Source organism: Saccopteryx leptura, chromosome 1 (assembly GCF_036850995.1).
Source record: "Saccopteryx leptura isolate mSacLep1 chromosome 1, mSacLep1_pri_phased_curated, whole genome shotgun sequence".
Classification (NCBI taxonomy): Eukaryota; Metazoa; Chordata; class Mammalia; order Chiroptera; family Emballonuridae; genus Saccopteryx; species Saccopteryx leptura.
This window is the reverse complement of record NC_089503.1, coordinates 19,011,938-19,032,610: the sequence shown is the minus strand read 5'-3', so window position 1 is coordinate 19,032,610 and position 20,673 is coordinate 19,011,938. Positions and strand designations below refer to the sequence as shown.

Below are 20,673 nucleotides of genomic sequence, written 5' to 3'. Positions count from 1 at the left end.
ACAGAGAGGCAGTTTGGTGTGCAGTGGAGGGCACACTGACCGGCAGTCGGCTGTCTCTAGGTGACCTCAGCCAAGCCACTCTTTCCTTAGGGCCTCAGTTTAACACCTATAAAGGAGGAAGCTGGTGAGTTTCTCTCTTGAGTCTTCTTTGTCCAACATTGTTAGAATGAATAAAAGGTGGTCAATGAGAGTAATCTTTATTTGCTCACGTTTTGAGATTTTTTGTGGTGCTTTTGGTACGCAAACAAAATGACCTTTGATGTTAAGATAGTTAAATGTATTGTGTTCTTCTTTCGGGGCTTGCACGTGTTGTATTTTAAGAACACCTTTCTTACTCTGAAGTAATCAAGACATTCTCCTATATTTTATTCTTGAAGTTCTAAACTTTTTTTTTCACATATAAATCATTAATCTGCCTGGAATTAATGTATGTGTTTGGGTGGAAGTAGGGATCTAATTTTATTTATTTATTTTTATTAAGATAATCTATTAAGGCCCTAGTCGGTTGGCTCCGTGGTAGAGTGTCAGTCCAGCATGTGGATGTCCCAGGTTCGAGTCCCGGTCAGGGCACACAGGAGAAGTGCCCATCTGCTTCTCCACCCCTTCCCAGCTTGATTTTCTCTCTCTCTTTAGCTCTCTCTCTCTATTTCCTCCTCCTCCTCCTCCTCCTCCCCTCCTGCAGCCCAAGCTTGATTAGAGCAAGTTGGCCCCAGGTGCTGAGGATGGCTCCATGGCCTCCACCGCAGGTGCTAAAAAACCTGGGCTCCAGTTGCAATGGAGCAAGGGCCTTAGATGGGCAGAGCATTGCCCCCTAGCGGGCTTGTGGGGCGGATCCTGGTCGGGGCACATGGGGAGTCTGTCCCTGCCTCCCCTCCTCTCACTAAAAAAAAAAAAAAAGAATTAATTGGCCAAGCCCATCCTTTTCATATTGATTTGCAGTGCAGCCCTCTGGCAAGTTTCCGTGTGTGGAAGGAAATATAAAGCCTCCACGTACATTTCTGAGTTTGCTGCTCTGCCCTATTGATCTTTGTTTCTCTCCTTAAATCCACACACTATCTTAACTGTGTTGGCTTTGTTTGAACTGTTAACATCTGTCAGGACAAACTCCACTGACCTCAGAATTGCCTTGGTTATTCTTGCTCTTCCATATGTATTTTTAGGATCCATTTTTCAAGTACAATGAACAACCTTTTGAAGATTGTGATCGAAATTGAATTGAATTCAGAAATTAGTATGGAGGAAATTGACATATTTATGATGTCAAACCTTACCAGCAATGAATATAGCTTATCTCTTTGTTACTGTGGCATTCTTGAATGTTTTTTAATAATGTCTTATTGGTTGCAACATAAAGCAACGTGTAAATCTTTTGCTAAGATTTTTTTTTTGCTTACTTATTTTTTGTTGCTGTTATGAATGGAATCTTTTTAAAATTACTTTTTCTGGCTCTAGGGTGGTAGGATATAGAAATGCTTTTTATTTTGCTTATTGATCTCATATGCAACAATCATGGCCAGACTCTCAGTTCTAATAATCTGTCTGTAGATTCTCCTGGGTTTCTACATAGCTAATTTCATTTCTTCCTGTCACATCTTTATTTTATTATTTTTTCTTTTATTACAGTGTGACTCGACCTTCCAATTCAATATTAAGTGAAGATACAGCTAATGGATAGTCCACTCTGCCAATGGAATTTATCTTTAGGTTATAACCATAAAGAGTCTATTTTGATTTTCCATTCTTTGTTTTCTTTCTTTATGTTTTATTTTACACATTTTTTCTTATAATTAGTAGGTGTTACACTTATTTTCCTTAGAAAAAAGTCAAGCTTGTAGGAAAGTTAAAAAGATAACTCAATGAGTACCCACGTAGCTTCTCACCTAGACTCACCCCATGTTAACATTTTGCACACTGGTTCCCTGTCTGTGGATATATATATATATGCACTCACTTCCCATTTACTGAACCATTCAATAGTAAGCAGCAAGCATCATGGTATTCACCCCTAAAAACTTCAACAGTCATCACTATTACCACACTTAAGAATATCAATAATAATTCAATAACTTCATCCAACATAGAGCCCATACTCGAACTTCTCCAATTATCCTCAAAACATGTTATGTAGCTTTTTTTTAAAGTTTTTATTTTTATTTATTTATTACAGAGACAGAGAGAGAGAGTCAGAGAGAGGGATGGACAGGGACAGACAGACAGGAACGGAGAGATGAGAAGCATCAATCACTAGTTTTTCATTGCACACATTGCGACACCTTAGTTGTTCATTGATTGCTTTCTCATATGTGCCTTGACTGAGGGCCTTCAGCAGACTGAGTAACCCCTTACTGGAGCCAGCGATCTTGGGTCCAAGCTGGTGAGCTTTTGCTCAAACCAGATGAGCCTGCACTCAAGCTGGTGACCTCGGGGTCTCGAACCTGGGTCCTTGGCATCCCAGTCCGACGCTCTACCACTGTGCCACCGCCTGGCCAGGCTGTTGTGTAGCTTTTTAAGAAATCTGAAATATAATCAAGTTTCACTCCTGCATTTGGCCATCCTGTCTCTTTAGTCTCCCCCAGTCTGGAACAGTTTCCCCGTCCTCCTCAGTCCTGATTTGGTTGGTTTCCATGAGCATCATGTTGTGAACGTCATCAATGCTGTTGCTTGTAGTGAGAGTGCTCATCTATTCTTTCCTCAGTGTGGTAGTCCATAGTGTGTGAATTCTCTGCAATTTATTTACCTATTTTAATGGCAGGCATTTGGGTAATTTTCAGTATTTTGTTCTTATTAATAGTGTTGCTAATTATATCCATGTCTGTTGGTCAAACATATACATATTCCTAAGAAGGGAACTATGGTTCTTGGGATAGATAGGTGTTCAGCTCTAATAGATACTGCCAAACAATTTTCCAAAGGAGTTTTGCCAATTTATTCTCCCACTAATGATTTATACATGTTTGAGTCTCTTCAGTGGATATTGTCTTTTTAATTCTGGTCATTCCATTGGTTAAGTGAGTTATGTTTTCTTATTGTGATTTTATTTGCATTCCCTGATCACATTGAAGTGGACCACCTTCTCTCTCACATGTCTATGAATCAAGTTGGGAAAAATTGACATCTTTGCAATATTTGCATCTTTTTTCATTTATTTCAATAATATTCTGGTTTTCAATGGGAAGTTCTTGTATGCCTTTTATTAAATTTGTTCCTAGATATTTGCTGCTTTGTGGTACTTCTGTAATAGGTTTCACTTTAATATTTTTGTTTTCCATGTTGCTGGCACATAGAAATCTAATTGAGTTTTTATTTTGGCTTTGAATCCAGAGATCTTTAATATATCTATCTAGGTGGTCATATGTTTTTTTTTTCTTTTGATCTGTCAGTCTGGTGAATTACATTGACCAACTGTTAGATGTTAATAAAACCTTGCATAACTGGAGTCAACTTCTCTTGTCTATGATGTCTTGTCTTTTTTATATATTGCTGTATTTAACTTTTACTATTTTAAGATTTATATATCTATGTTTATGAAAAAAATTATCTGTAGTTGACTTTTTTTATAACATCCCTTTTAGGTTTGGTATCCAAGTTTTTCTGGTGTCATAAAATGAGTTGGGAAGTATCCCCTCTGATTCTATTATCTAAAAGAATGTACGTAAGATTGCTCTTATTTTTTTCTTCAATATATGAAAGAATTCTCCCATGAAGCCATTTGAGCTCAGAGTGTTCTTTCTGGAAATATTTTTAATAACAGATTCAATTTATTTAACAAATATAGAACAACTCAAGTTTTCTATTTGTTACTTTGGTCATTTGGAGTGTTTGTATTTTTACAATTTATTTATTTTTTTACATTTTATTTATTCATCTTTTTAGAGAGAGGAGACACAGAGAGAGAAAGGGACAGAGAGAGGAAAGAGATAGAAAGAACAGAGGGAGGAGCAGGAAGCATCAACTCCCATATGTGCCTTGACCAGGCAAGCCTGGGGTTTCGAACTGGCGACCTCAGCATTCCAGGTCGATGCTTTTACCCACTGCGCCACCACAGGTCATTGGAGTGTTTGTATTTTTAAAAGAAACTTGTATATTTTACCAAATTTTAAAGAATAGATGCAAATAAAATTGTTTATAATGTTTTCTTTATATATATAATTTTTTTTTGTATTTTTCCAAAGCTGGAAACGGGGGTGCAGTCAGACAGACTCCCGCATGCGCCTGACCAGAATCCACCCGGCATGCCCACCAGGGGGCGATGCTCTGCCCATCTTGGAGCGTCGCTCTGCTGCAATCAGAGCCATTCTAGTGCCTGAGGCAGAGGCCACAGAGCCATCCTCAGCCCCCGGGCCAACTTTGCTCCAGTGGAGCCTTGGCTGTGGGAGGGGAAGAGAGAGACAGAGAGGAAGGAGAGGAGGAGGGGTGGAGAAGCAGATGGGCGCCTCTCCTGTGTGCCCTGGCCGGGAATCAAACCCTGGACACCAGCCCGACGCTCTACCACTGAGCCAACCGGCCAGGGCCTCTTTATATATTTTTAAGGTATGTAAAATCTGTAATGGTGTCCTGCTTTTTTGCATCTGATATTAGTCATTTGTGTTTCTCCCTTTGTTCTTGGTCAGTTTTGCTTGGGCTTCATACATTGTATTATTCTTTTCAAAGAAACAATTTTAAGCTTGGCTGATTTTTCTCTACAGTGTGTTTACTTTCTAGTGCATTGATTTCTAATTTTGTCTTTATTATTTCCTTCCTATTTTCGAGTTTAATTAGCTTTTTGCCAATCTTATTGAGATAGGAGCTTCAAATATAAATTTTATTCTTATTTTGAATATATGTAGTGGAGGCTATAAATTTTCCTATAAGAATTTCTTTGGCTTTCCCTCACACATTTTATATGCCTTATCTTTATTTCCATGGTATTAATCAGGGTTCTTCAGAGTAACAGGACCAATAGAGTGTGTGTGTGTGTGTGTGTGTGTGTGTGTGAGAGAGAGAGAGAGAGAGAGAGAGAGAGAGAGAGAGAGAGAGAGAGAGATTTGTTTTAAAGAATTGGTTCATGTGATTATGGAGACCTAGGAAAGAGCTGATGATACAGTTCAAGTTGGAAAGCCATCTGCCAGCAGAAATCCATCTTGCTTGGGGAGGTCAGTCTTCGGTCTACTTAGCCCTTCAACTGATTGAATGAGGTACACCCACATTATGGAGGGAAATCTCAAAGTCCACCAACTCAAATGGAAATCTCATCCAAAGAAAACCTTTACAAAAAACATTCAGAATGATGTTAAGTCAAATATTTTGGCACCATGGCCCTGTGTGATGGGCTGTGCCTCCTTTTTCTAAGGATCTGTGAATATAAAAAAATTCTTCCCTCATCATAGTCATTTCTATGTCTCGGTGCCTTACCATACCTGATTAAAACAAATCCTGGGTACATTTTAAAACACCTGCCCATGTTGGCCTTCTCTTAGTGGTGGGCTTCTGCCAAGGACATGCTCTTTGTGACCTTCCAGCATGCTTCTTTTTTTCTGTCCATGAGAGGCCCCCTCCTGGGAGACTCTGCAACCAGGCAACTCAATCCCAACACCCAGGAGCTCCTGAAGATGCGAGTCACAAAGAGAGTGGATTTCCTGATTTGGGGGAAGAAAGAGAAAGGGTAAGACCACGTCCTGAAACACTGTGTTCAGATTCTAGACTGAATTCTGCAGCTATCCTAGAGGCACTTGCCGATGTGCTGGACAGCAGAGTCCCTCTGGAGGAACAAGGGTGAACCAGAGAAGCTCCATGTCCTCAACAGCCTCAAACCCCAAGACCTTGAGGGACCATTTGCAGCAGAAATGGCCCTGCTCACTGATGTCTCCTCTTTCTGTACAGCGAATCCCTGATGGCTTCTGTTCTGACTTCCAGTAGCAGCACCCCACTAGAATCTTCTTTGATACTTGCAGCCCAATTTCACACTAAAAGATCTTTAGCCCTAGCCTCTGCCCTACCTTAAGGCCCAGCTCCAATTCCAGCTTGGCTTTAGGCCCAAGGCCATCTTAGGGCCACCTTCAAGCCTCACTCTAACTCAGGGGTCCCCAAACTACAGCCCACGGGCCACATGCGGCCCCCTGAGGCCATTTATCCGGACCCCACCACACTTCCGGAAGGGGCACCTCTTTCATTGGTGGTCAGTGAGAGGAGCATAGTTCCCATTGAAATACTGGTCAGTTTGTTGATTTAAATTTACTTGTTCTTTATTTTAAATGTTATATTTGTTCCCGTTTTGTTTTTTTACTTTAAAATAAGATATGTGCAGTGTGCATAGGGATTTGTTCATAGGTTTTTTTTTTTATAGTCCGACCCTCCAATGGTCTGAGGGACAGTGAAGTGGCCCCCTGTGTAAAAAGTTTGGGGACCCCTGCTCTAACTCCTATGGCCATCTCCTTTATCCCAGATTCAGGGAAGTGGGGTAGACTTATCTGAGATTCCAGAATAAAGGACAGCCTCTCACTTGAACTGAAATGCAACACCTGCAATGGCACTGGCTGGAGAAGCAGCTGGAAAGTTTGTCGGGTTCACCTTCTATGGTCCTAAGAGCTCAGCAAACCCAGAATCCTCCCGTTCCCAGCCTCCCCCAGTGCTGCCTGGCCTCTGCCTGTGAAAGGTGTTTCTTCTACTCACCCAGAACATCATCCTCCACCCCCTCCAAGGGGAAAAGTTTCCAAGTGTCAGTTCCCTTAGAGAAAATCTCTTAGTTTCATACTAAGCACATGCCCTGAGGAAGGTGGTCTCTATTTCTCAGAATGAAGGATATTTCTTAAATATACAGTTGTTAGGAGAATGGCATCTTCTACCCCTGCCTTGTTTGGGATATAGACTTATAGTATTCCAGAAGCTTGGGCCTGGAGATGTTGGGGGCTTAACTTCAGCTCTTATGAGTGCTGCTTTGGCTTCTAAAATAGCCAAGGTCATGGAAGGAGCTTACCCTGGGTTTCTTCATTTGCACCTGATTATATGTCTTGTTTTTAAAATACTTTATTTTTTTCGTAATACAGTCATGGAAAAACAGACCAAAGGAAAAAAACTAATATAAAACCACCCATGGGCTTGTCAAAATGAGAAAATCGAGTAGACGCAACCCCAAGACTGGCTCAGCCAGTCTGTCCTCTCGGAAACTTTGTACAGCTGTAGGGGTGGGTAGGGTTGCACAAGAAAAAGATGAAGAACACTTTGTGGGTAATGATTAATTTAGGGTATGCAATACATCTTGGAATTCAATGTTCATAATACCAAGTTGACACAAAAGTTAATGAATTTATTTAACTTGGATGTAGTTTTGAAACCAATATGCTTTTGTTTCAAAGTCAAATCATTCCTCTACTGACATGAACCAGTCATGTCAATGTGGATGCATATATTAAAGGAAAGTATTTTTAAGTACTTGATTCAGTTATTGGAAAACTCTTCTTGCTGGTGAAATAAATGTAACAAAATTTACCATTTTAAAGTACACAGTTTAGTGGCATTAAGGACATTCACAACGTAGTACCACCATCACAACTACCTCGTTCCAGAACTTTTACTTTTCCCTAAGAGGTAGCCATACTCACTTCTGATTCCTCCCATCCCCCTTCACTCAGTATCAGACACCCACTAACCCGCCTTTTGTCTCTATGGGTTTTCCTATTCTGGATCTTTTATATAAATGAAATCATACAATCTGTGGCTTTTGGTGTTCAGCTTCTTTCACTTAGGTAATGTTTTTGAGGTTTATCCATGTTGTAGCTCTTATCTGTATTTCGTTCCTTTTTATGGCTAAGTAATTTTCCATGGAATGGATATTCTATATTTATTTTACCCAGTCACCAGTTGATGGTTACTTGGGTTGTTTCAACCTAATATGTAAGTAGTGCTGCTATGAAAGTTGTGTAGATTTTGTTTGAATATCTGTTACCAGTTCTTTTGGGTGTATTCTTAGGAGTGGGATTGCTGAGTCATAAGATAATTTTATGTTGAACTTATTGAGGAACCACTAAACTGTTTTCCACAGTGGTTGTGCCATTTTATAATCCAACTGCAATGCACTAGTGTTCTGATTCACCGTAGCCTCTCCAATACCTAGTATTTTCTGTTTTCTTGTTTTTAACTATGCTAGTGGGTGTGAAGTGGTTCTCATTATGGTTTTGATTTGCATTTCTCAGGTGACTGATGGCATTGTGCATCTTTTTCTGTGTTTATTGGCCTTTTGTATATCTCCTTTAGAGAAATGTCTGTTCAAGTCCTCTGCTCATTTCTTGGTTGGGTTATCCTTTTTTGTTGAGTTGTAAGAGTTCTGAATGCTGGATTTTCAGATATATAATTTGTAAATATTTTTCCCATTCTGGGGATTGTTTTTCTCACTCTCTTGATGTCTTTTGATGCACAAAAGTTTTTTAATTTCTATGAAGTTTAATTTATCTATTATTTTCTTTTGTTACTTGTTCTTTTGACGCCATATCCATGAAACCATTGCAAAGTCAAAAGTTATGAAGATGCTACTGCTATATTTTCTTCTAAGAGATATATAGTTTTAGGTCTTATAGTTAGGTTTGATCCTTTTTGGGTTTGTTTTGGTATATGATGTGAAGTAAGAGTTCAATTTTATTGTGTTGCATATGGATATCCAGTTGTGACAACACCATTTGTTGAAAAGAATATCCCCCCCCCCCATTAAATAGTCTTGGCACCCTTGTGGAAAATCAATTCACCACACATGTATTATTTTATTTCTAGGTTCAATTATATTCCATTACTCTATATATCTATCGTTTAGTTGGTATCTTTAAGTCTTTATTATTGTAGCTTTGTAGTGTTTTAAAATCAGAAAGTTTGAGTCTTCCAACTTTGTTCTGTTCAAAATTGATTGACTATTTTGGGGCCTTTGAAATTCCTTATGAATATTAGAATAAGTTCTTCCATTTTGATAATAAAAGCACTAGGGATTTTGATAGAAATTGATTGCACTGAATCTGTAGGTCACTTGGGATTGGTACCATTGAAAACAATAATAAGTCTTCCAATTCATGAATACAAACATCTTTCCATTTATTTAAATCTTCTTCAATAGCTTTCAACAATGTTTTTTTTATTTTCTATACACAAGTTTTTCCTCCCAAAAAATCAAAGAGGAGGGACTCTCTTTAATTTTAATTACGTGAGGCCAACATTATCTTGACAGCAAAGCCAGACAAAGACATTACAAGGAAAGAAAGTACAGGTCAATATAGATGCAAAAATTCTCAACAAAATAGTAGCAAACTGAACAGAGTAGCATATTGAAAGGACTATACAACATAACCAAAGGGGATTTACCCTCACAATTCAAGGATGGTTCAACACATGACAATCAATTAATATAATACTCCACATTATGAAGTAATGTGAAAATCCACAGCTAACATCACATACAATGGTGAAAGACTAAGAGCTTTCTCCTTCAGATGAGGTACAAGACAAGGATGCCCAGTTTATGCCTGCTATTCAATATTGCACTAGAACAGGGGTCCCCAAACTTTTTACACAGGGGGCCAGTTCACTGTCCCTTAGACCGTTGGAGAGCTGGACTATAAAAAAAACTATGAATAAATCCCTATGCACACTGCACATAACTTATTTTAAAGTAAAAAAAACAAAACGGGAACAAATACAATATTTAAAATAAAGAACAAGTAAATTTAAATCAACAAACTGACCAGTATTTCAATGGGAACTATGGGCCTCCTTTTGGCTAATGAGATGGTCAATGTGTTCCTCTCACTGACCACCAATGAAAGAGGTGCCCCTTCCGGAAGTGCGGTGGGGGCCGGATAAATGGCCTCAGGGGGCCGCATGCAGCCCGCGGGCCATAGTTTGGGGACCCCTGCACTAGAAATTCTAGCCAGAGTGATTCTGCAATAAAAAGAAATAAAAGGCATCCAAATTAGAAAGGTGGAAGTAAGACTAGCTTTATTAGTAGCGAGTATTCATTTATGTGGGTTTTTTTGCTTTGTGTTTGAAAGATCATTTTACCAGCTGTAGAATTCTGGTTGACAGTTGTTTATTCTTAGCATTTTCAAGATGCTATACTACTGTCTTCTACTTCAATTAGGGTTATAGACAGGTTAGATGTCAGTGTAATGGCCTTTCCTGGGTAAAGATCTTCATTCTCCCCCATTGTTGTAAGATGTTCAATTTGTGTTTGGCATTCTGCAGGTTCACTGCCAGAGATCTAAGGGGTGGCCGTGAGGGAGATCTGTGTTTCTCAACTTTCAGAGAAAATAATCATACAAGGGCAAGTGAACCATTTTCCAAAAAAAGGGAATAACCACAGCCATTCTGTACTCATGGAACAAAAGAGAGTTGTTAAAATGATACTTGCTATTTCACTCAAGATTCTCGCTTCGGCCAGGTGAGCAAACAACTTCCTCTAAAATGAAGATCTGTTGAGGATGAGGTTGGCCTCAGGGGCTTGAGGGTCCTGGAAACTGGTATAGTAAGGAGAGGGGTGTGGGCTTTCCTCTCCATTGTACAGTTTTGTGCAGAGCTGGGAAATACTGGATAAATGTTTTCCCTTCCACCCCCCCCCCCCCGTTCATTTGAGAGAGAGAGAAGCATCAACTCATTGTTCCAGTCAGTTGTTCCACTTAGTTGCGCACTCATTGGTTGCTTCTCATACGTGCCCTGACCCCGATTGAATCTGCAACCTCAGCGTGCCGGGAGGACACTCTATCCACTAAGCAACCCGGCCAGGGCCCTGGATAAATGTTCTTCATCACAGGGTAACCACCCAGCTCCGACAGTCTAGGGACAATGGCATTGAGTAGTGATGCCATGATGTGAATGAATGAATGACACTTCTGGCAAGGTCCTCAACCACTAGTTCTATTTTTAGGAAACCTCTTAAGGGTACAAATAGTGTCCCATAACAGACATGAAATATTACTCTTCTGATGTTACCTCCAGTCCTCAAATTGGTTCTGGGACAGAAGGAGCTTTCAGGGCCGAAGACCCAGCCCTCTCAGCTGGCAGACGCCTCCTCTGTACTTTCTGTGTCCTGTGAGGGCGCCCCTTCCGCTTCATCTCCATCCTGGACTCAGACAGGTCCAACTCAAGAGCTCGGGTCCTTCTACTGTCCGGAACTGAATCAGTCACCCCCAAATTGCTTCCATCCCCCATTACTCTTTGTTCTGGTAGTGGTGGTAATAACAATAGGTGCCCTTTACCACGTTTAGCACAACACTGGGTGCCTAAGGCATATTTCCTGCTATGATCCCCTTCTGACAGCTGAGAACACAGAGGCTCTGAGTAGTCACATGGCCCATAAAGGCCGGAACCCTGTAGCTGTCCATTCTCTTCCCACCACAACGCAGCAGAGTCGGGCTCCTGGACTCCCCTCCCTGGGCCGCCCCTCCCTCCTCAGGCCCAAGCATTCTTTTTTGTTCTATTCTTCCTTCAGCCAGATGCATCCCTGACACTTGTACACACCCCACCTGTCTCAGCCACAGAACTGACTCTCGCAGTGAAAGTAGTCTCGTTTCTTTTCAGAGAAAGACGACCTTGACCTTTCAACTTGATGCCCCCGCGTTACCCGTTGAGGCCGAGCTGGCTTTGGCCTGAGACCAAACAAGATGAGGACCCATCAAGCCTGCCTTTGCCACCGTGTCTCCCCATCGTGCCGGGTGCGCTGTTCTGTAACTCGCTCTGCTCAGCCTCTGACCAGTGGTCACCTTGAGCTTAATTTTAGTGAAGCAAAATGCAGACTTTGCCACAACTGGTGGTTTCTGCAAAAAGCCTGTTTAGAACTAGGGAAATCTCGAAGCTGAAGCAAGTTTGGTCATGTTGGGAAAAGCAGTGTGGCAAGTCGGGCGCCAGCCCAGAGGCCTGAGGGAGAGGGTGGCCCATCTTTCCACACTTGGGTTTCTGTTCTCATGTCAAACAAGTCTTCACAACTAGTTTAAATTCAGACACAACCTCTAGATGCACGACAGTAACAGTGCCTAGCAACTGAGCACTTACAACGTCCCCGGCTCCGTGCTGATCACGTTACATTCATTCGTTATTTGCTTGTAGTGGGATCAATGATGCCCCCAAAAGACTTGCCCAAGTCCTAGTCCCTGGAGATGAACTGTGAATATGACCGATTCAGGGGGGAAAAATCTTTGCCAATGTAATTCAGGTGGGAGAGGGGGGTGAAGGGTCTCCAGAGCATCCTGGATTGTCCAGGTGAGCCCTGTATAAAGATACCAAGAGTCCTTATAAAATACAAACAGGAAAGAGACACCTGGTGGAACGCATGCAAAGATGAGGCAGAAATTGGGGTGATGCAGCTGCAAGCCAAGGAACACCTGGAACCACCAGAGGCTGCTAGCAGCCTGCACTGCCTCTGCCTGGCCAGACTGCTAGAATGCAAAATAAATCGGCGTTCCTACCCCATTTTGCAGATGGGGGAAATGAGGCAACTGCGGAGGCATTTTCTGGGAAAAAACTTGGATGGTACATTTTCACTTACAAGCCGTTCCTGTGCATGTTATTTTGCAACACACTCACAGCCAGCTGGAATGGTAGTTGTCAGGGTGCCCCTGTCCCAGATGCAAACGTCGAATGGTAGCTCTTGCAGGGTAGGGCCTGTTCACAGCTGCTGCCTTGAGCCAGCCCTGGGCCTGGCTGAGAGTAGCTCAGAGAGGCGTGATCACATGCCCAAGGTCACACATCCTGCCTCTGTGGGACCAGGGGCTCAAGTCTGGGTTTTCTAACTCCAAATGCTGTGTTTTTGTCCTGTTGAGCAAATGCTAAGCTCTGTTGTGCAGATTATAAGAGTGAATGAGAGGAGGGCAGGGAGACACGGTGAGCACTGGAGAAACTGTTGATGGCAGCTTTGGGATGGTGGGGCTGTGCCCTGAGGGTTGGAAGAGTTTAAGCAGGTGGAGAGGAGGCAGAAGAGATGAACTGGCTGGCTCCTGTGTACTGTTGCTGGGTCCCCGGGGCAGGATGGAGGCTGGAAACCAAGCAGGGGAGGAGACCCAGATCTGCTCTGCCCCTTCCTTCCTATTTAACACCTCCCACAACTGTCACCACCACAGGCCTGAGCTGTCAGGGACATGCCCTGCAGTTCCAGGACCTTCTTCATTCATCAGGAGTTAGAAGGTAACTCTACAGGGTCGTTGTGTTACTGGGGTAGTTTCCACCAGTGCACACAAGTCCATACATTTTCCAGGGGCCCTGGGATGTCAGCTCAGTTTCGAGAGCCAGACACTGACTCCTTCCGGCTCGGAGGCAGTGGTCAGGAGCATGAGGTATCTCGCCTCTGGTTCTCAGGAGGATGTCTTTATGGTCAGAGAGCTATATGTTCTCGTGAGGGCTATTTTTGAAAGGGGACAGTTGTTGATGCAAGTTTGGGGACTCATCTTCCTGGGGTTTGATAATCTCTTTCTAGAAAACTTTCCCGTTCTATTGCTTAACTTCTACTTTCACCCTCCCCACCCATATCCAAGAGCCGACAGTGAAAGAATACTTTCCTGTAAGACAAGGGGACGAGGACATTGTGGCCAGGGTCCTGGCCAGGAGACAGGACCTCAGAATTCTAGTCTTTGTTCTGCCTTTGTTTGGGATAGTGAGAACCAGCCTGAGTCCTAGAGTCAGACAGACCCTGAGTCAAATCCCAGCTAAGCCCCTTCTGGGTTTTATAGCCTTGGCCAAGTGGCTTAACACTACTGAGGCTATACAATAGGGGCAATAATAGTGTGCAGGTCATAGATTTGTGGTGGTGATGCAGTGAGATGATGTACCTAAAGCAGCGCTTGGTGCCTAGTGCGTATGTATCATTATCCTATCATCGAGCGGTCACCTCTCCTTCCTTCTGATCATTTAGTTAGTTCCATTACTTCTCATTGCCCATGTGCTTCATTCACTAGACTAGCAGCTCCATGCTAGCAGGGACCACGTTTTCCCCGCCCACTGTTGTACCTCTGCCACCTGTGCACTGATTGTGTAGTAATATGTGCAACCCACTTGAATAGTGAGTATTCAAGTAATATTTTTTTGACAATGATTCCTGAACCTTCTGTCATTCCAACTTTTTCCAACAGAAAAACGAGGATGTTGCAATAAAGGCTGAAACATATTCTTCCCCAAGTTTCCCATAAACTTGTGAATGAATTAAATTTAACCAGAGAGACAAAGCAATGAGCCACTTCGTAAACATGGCCTCTTGCTGCTTTCTAGTGGCCAACGTGATGAATGGCGCCTCAGCCTTTCTCCTAGTCTGTTTCCAGCTCTGCACAGAACCAGTAATAAGCAGTTCACTTTAGCAGAATAAAACTTTAGAAAGAAAAAGAAATGTCTTTATGTGCTCTTCCAGGGTTTCCCTGCATGCCTTCAGTGGCCAGAGGAAAGGGGTCATGTCTTGTTCATCAGGGTACACCTAGCACTGAGCCCTGGAGCTTGGGAAGAGGTGAGATGTGGCAGGGAGGGCTGGGTGGGACTCACGCCCATGTACTCCTGGGGTGAACTTGGGCATGGTGCAGCACTCTGAGAGCCTCCATTTCCACATCGGTAAAATGGACATACTGATGTCTACCTCACACTTGTAAGATTAAATAATGCAAAGGAACTGGCATGTACTAGGTCTTCAATAGAAGTTAGTGCCTCCTTAGCTCTAGATATATTTTGTGTGAATGAAATGCAATCACATACATGCAGGAGAATGTCTCAGCATAGAAGAATCATAAATGGTGTGCAAATGAGCAGGAAGCAGCATTGTAACCTGAAAAGAATCCTGGCTTTGGAGTCAAGATCTTTGGGATCTAAATGTATTAACCCTGACACAACTTAGCTGTGTGTCACCTCTCTGGACCTCAGCTTTGCTATCTGAGAAATGGAAGGTTAGATAACAAAATTACCTAGAAGACCCTTGGCATCCAGTAGCTGAAAACCCAAGGACAGTGACAATTCAAGAGCCACCTCTGGCTTGCCTCCTGTTCTCGTGCAGCCCTATGGTCTAAGAACAAAGCATACAGATTAAATAGATAAAAAATTTTAAAATTTCTTCTTAATATTTCCTGACATGAGAAAATTATACAGAAATTCAAATTTTAGTGCCCATAAAAGGCTCTACTGGACCCCAGCCACGCTCGTCCATTTATGTATTGTCTGTGACTGCTTTCATGCCAGTCACAGAGATGAGTGTCTGGGCTTGGAAAGCTGAAAATATTTGCTTTCTAACCTTTTACAGAAAAAGTTTGCTGATCTCTGACTGAACTGATAAAAATCTTTAATTATCTCACCTAAGAAGCTCAAAATGACAGGGCTCTGGGTCTATATCCTTGCAGTTTCTTGGCCTTTCTTCCTGGTCACAAGATGGCAGCCTCAGTTCCACAAGTCACCATCTGCATTTATGACAGGAAGTGCCCTGGCCTGTTGGCTCAGCGGTAGAGCGTCGGCCTGGTGTGCAGGAGCCCCGGGTTCGATTCCTGGCCGGGGCACACAGGAGAAGCGCCCATCTGCTTCTCCACCCTTCCCCCTCTCCTTCCTCTCTGTCTCTCTCTTCCCCTCCTGCAGCCAGGGCTCCATTGGAGCAAAGATGGCCCAGGCGCTGAGGATGGCTCTGTGGCCTCTGACTCAGGTGCTAGAATGGCTCTGGATGCAACAGAACAACACCCCAGATGGGCAGAGCATTGCCCGTGGTGAGCATGCCGGGTGGATCCCGGTTGGGCGCATGCAGGAGTCTGTCTGACTACCTCCCCATTTCCAGCTTCGGAAAAATGAAAAAAAAAAAAAAAAAGAAGACAGGAAGTAAGGAGCAGGGAAGACAGACTTTCTCCTGACATGGTGCTTTTATCCAGGTGGAAAAGATTTCCCAGACATCCTACAGGAAGATTGCCCTATCCATTGGCCAGAGTTAGATCACATGACAAACCCCAGACCAATCAATGAGATGGGATCAAACTGACCACCTTAACCCAATGGGGCTGCTATGGACCCAGCTTTCCTGAAGATGAAGGTATATGAGCCATTTATACAAACAAAACCAGGGTTCTGTTAGCAGAGAAAAAAGGAGGCACAGGGCATTGTGTCCCCCAGATCACTAAGGCCCCTTGCACGACTAGCATCTCTAGTTTTCAGATGCATGATCCATTTTAGAACTTAAACTTAAATGCTCCTTTTTACTTGAATCCACTCATTGGAACTCAGGATGTATTTGCGAGTGATTTCTTTCATTGAGAATGTTTTTTATCTTCCCTACTGTGAGTTTTGCTTGATTTGAGGTATTGCTGTTAATGATGGTCTCAATGTCAGTCCTTACTTTGGGCCCTGCCTCTGCCTCCATCTATGTGTGAGAAGGATGAAGAGTAGACAGGAGACAGGAGAACTTCCCAGGCCTCTGTCACAGCCAAGCCTGCTCATGGCTGAGTCAAGACAGATTAAGAGTCCAGGATATTTAAACTGAAGTTCTGCTTGGCCTCTGAGAGAAGGGGCCGCCACTCACTAGAATTAGAAGAAGAGGAAAGATAACTTCAAGAATGGGAACAATTTTGTAAGTGAGTCGAAAAACAATATCATAAGCACTTCAATCTGAAATCATAGCCTCCTTGTTGCCAGAAAGATAAAGAGTTTTGTTGCAGACACAACGGAAAATATCATAAAAATGGAAGGGAAGCCAGAAGAACTCACACAGTAAATAATAAATGGGTCAGAGGTCCCAAGAGATTAACAAAATCCTAATATACATCCTCTATCGAGAAAGTGGATGGTGACTTAGAGAGAAAATGCAGAAGAGATGGCAGGCTACAGTGCTCCTGAGATGGAGGAACATCCTTGAATTATGACATCTTCTTGATTTGGGGTGGGTTTTCTGATGGAGGATGCTTTTTGAACATTCTGTACCCAGGTCTTTTATAGGCTAGAAACAAGGAGACAAACTCAGGTTCCTGCAAGTAGAAGTGGAGCTTGTTCCCAACCAGCAAGATTCAAAGAGAATCAAAACATGTCATTCCTCTGCACCTCAGTTTCTTCATCTAAACTATGAAAAGGTTAGTACTCATGTGACTGACTCAGCACCTATACTGATTCCTTTCTGGACCACCTTCCTGCACTGTCAAAGCCAGAATGCTGGAAGCCCAATTCCTCAGACTCCTTTGCAGCTAGGGTGCAGGCACGTGGTCTGGTTTCCACTGATCCACCGCACTCACTCAGGACTCAGATGTGGAAGTGAGCAATGCAAGAGGTGACCGCAGGCTAGGAGGCCGGAAAACACAGAGGCAGAGGTGTTGAATCTTCTGAGGAAAGGGGGAGAATTTTGCACAGTTTCAAACACCGTGGATGTTGATTGGCAAGTGTTAACAGAAGAGTCTTACTGTGAGTGGAGGGATTTTTAGAGCTACGTCAACCCCAGGGTTGCCCAGTATTGTCCTGAGTAGCATTCAAGCTTGATTCTTTGGTTTTGTTACAGTGTCCATAAGTTACCTAATAAATAACTTTAATAGACGTCTTTTAGCGTGAATTTGCTAATCTGGATTCTGTTGTCTGCAACTAAAGACCCTGACCTAGACCACATGCACAATGTTAGAGCAGTGCCTGGCACGTGGCAAATCCTCATCATACATTAGCTAACATTCTGAGTGACTTGAATATTCTATGAAGAGAATGACGTGCTCTTCCCTTGTTGAGCAAGCATCCATTTTAGATGCCATCGATTTCTCGCCAGAGGAACTGAACCCTCACCTCTCTCCCCTGGGAGTGGAAACTTAATCTTGCTAATCGAAGTAAACAATCAAACTCAGGTTTTCTCAAACTCAATCAGTCACAGCTTCTTCCCTGTCCTTTCTGACATGCTCTCTTAGCATCAGTGGCCGGGCGGCGGGCAGTGCACCAATTTCTCCAAATTTGTTTGTATCTGATTTCAGCGTCTAGGCTGATCAGCCGTTTATTCTAACTACGATAAAGAAAAGCAGGGCAGGGCAGAGAACTCCTCGCTCGCCCTTCTTTTGATCACTCTAAATGTAAAGCGCTTAGCAAAGTTCTGGCAATAATAATCATAATTTTTTTTTTATTATTAACACGCAGGAACCAGGCAGGCTACGGCGGAAGATGCAAGTTGGGAGGGAACTGATTTACACCGGCTGCCAAGCTGTCTCAAATAACCGACAGGAGAGGAGCAAGCAGAGCGAGTGTGTAAGTCTCGCTGTTTCTCTTCACTTGTCATACCATTGTAGTCAGAGTGAAAACTTAGCAGGGAAAAGAACAGACGTCTGCCCGTGTCCTTCTAGATTTACGTTCTTCTCACTTATTGGAAAAGGAAAAGAATAAGACCTGATGTAGAATGCATAAAGAAAATGAAAAGGCAAAAAGTATCAGGGGAAAAATCAGACTGGCAGCTCTGTGGAAATTTAAAAATGCAAAGAACAAGGTGCCTGTTTCAATGATCTGACATCCCTGTGCTGGAATTGATTGCTGCTGTTGGGAGGAGGAAAAGGGATGAGAAAAATCAGCAGTGCGTCATCCTCAAAGCCTTGGAGGGAAATTCAGCCACAAGCACAAACTGAGCCTGTGGGGAGGGCTGCATAGTGGAGAATATGGGAACCTGCCTTTGGAGGGAAAGAAAGGCTGGCAAGCATTCATGCATGTAGGGTTGATGTCCCTGTAATAACAATGAACCACCTCTAGGGGGCGATCGAGTCCCTTCACCGGGAAGATATGGCTACAGGGCAGGTGGGCCAAGTGAAACGCTCTAGGCTGGACCCACACAGAGGATGGAGAGCAGACCAGCAACCCCTAAGAAGGACAGCTCAGACGGCCCCAGCAGTGCTCTCTCCACTCACAGGGACTTGAGCAAGGCCTTCTGGAGGGAAAGAACAAGCCATGAAAGCGTAATCACACAAAAGTAAAAGAAGATGGCCTGTGGAGACAGACTTTGACACACTTTGACTCAAAGACTTTAGAAGTCAGTCATTGTTGTCATTGTTTCCCGGGAGAATTGCTTTTCTGGGAATAACAAGCCATTAAGGAGGGAATGGAGATGATGCCCTAAATCGGGGGTAGGCCAGCTTTTCTGGCCTACCACTAGTAACTAGTTTCGGTTTGTAGACCTGGCTGTTGCACACTGTCGCAACTGTGCTGCTATAGTGTGAAATTAGTAGACAGTGAGTCAACACATGAGCGTGTCTGTGTTCCAATAAAAGCTTTTTATGGATGCTAAAATTGGAATTTCACTGTCAAGAGAATGAAAAGACAAGCCACAGACCGGGGGTGGGGCAAGAATATTTGCAAATACATCTGATGGAGGAATTGGTATTCAGAATATGTAAAAAGCTCTTAAAAATTCAACAATAGGAAACAGACAATTCAATTAAAAAATGAACAAAACATTTGGACAGGCACCTCACCACCAAAGAAGATAACAGATGTAAGGTAAGCATAGGTTAAGATGCTCAGCATCGTATGTCATCAGGGAATTTCACATCTGAACAACAAGACACAACCATACACCTGCTAGAAATGGCTAAACTTCAAAAAGCTGACAACACCAAATACTGGGAAGGATGCGGAGCAACAGGAGCTCTTGATGATTGCTGATGGGAATGCAAAGTGGCACAAGTCACTTCGGAAGAGTTCAACAATTTCTAACAAAACTGAACATACTCTTACCATTTGGTCCAGCAAATGCATTCCCTGGTATTTAGCCAAATGAGTTGAAAATTTATGACCACAATAAACCTGTACACAAATATTTATGGCAACCTTATTCATAATTGCACAAACTTGGAAACAACCAATATGTTCTTCAGTAGGTGAGTGAATGAACAAGCAGCGGTTCATCCAGAAAATGGAATATTATTCAGTGATAAAAAGAGATGAGCTAAAAAAAAATCATGCAAATGCATGAAGAAAACTTGCATGCATATTACTAAGTGAGTGAAGCCAATCTGAAAAGGCTCCCTATGGCCCCATCGCAACTATGTGACATTCTAGAAAAGGCAAAACAAGGGAGACATAAAAGGATCAGTGGATGTCAGTGATTTGGGGGAAAGGAGACAGGAGTGAATAGATGGAGCCTGTCACTCAGGCAAAGCATTTTTAAGTCAGTGCAACTACTTTGTACAACACTAAACGGCAGATGCATGTCATTAGACAGTTTTCAAATCCCATAGAATGTATACTACCACGAGTGAAGCCTAATATAAATTATAGTTTTTAGTGAATAATTAAGTATCAACATTGCTTTATCCATAATAACAAATGTACTTCAGTAATGCAAAATAATAATAATAAGAGAAACTAGAGCAATGGTTGAAGGGGATATATGGAAACTCTACAGTCTGCTCGCTTTTTTTTTTTTTTGTAAACTTAAAACTGATCCAAAAAAGGTAAAGTCTATTTTAAAAAGAAGAAGAATTGAATCTCATGTAATTTTTATGTGTCAAAAATACTATTCTTCTTTTGATTATTCTCCAACCATTCAAAAATGTAAAAGCCCTTTTTAGCTTGTGGGGCATACAGAAATAGGTCATGGATGGATTTGGCTCGCAGAAGGTATTTTGCCCACTCCTGCCCTATATAACCATATAGATGAAGGTAGACCTCCCCTGAGAACTTCAGGATAGACGGAGGGCAGGGGAGGGGCTGCCTCTCGACAACCTACTTTATGCCTGTTCTTTCTTCCACGGTCACAGCCAACCTGCAGGCTGCAGGCTG

General features: G+C 42.6%; 1 long non-coding RNA gene across 1 annotated transcript; it reads left to right on the top strand.

The window, feature by feature from the left end:
• Positions 1–40: 40 nt before the first annotated feature.
• LOC136388703 (uncharacterized) lies at positions 41–18,362 on the top strand. The gene is made up of 3 exons (XR_010748200.1): positions 41–124; positions 11,530–11,663; positions 18,046–18,362. It is a non-coding gene; the product is annotated as an uncharacterized lncRNA (long non-coding RNA).
• Positions 18,363–20,673: the final 2,311 nt, after the last annotated feature.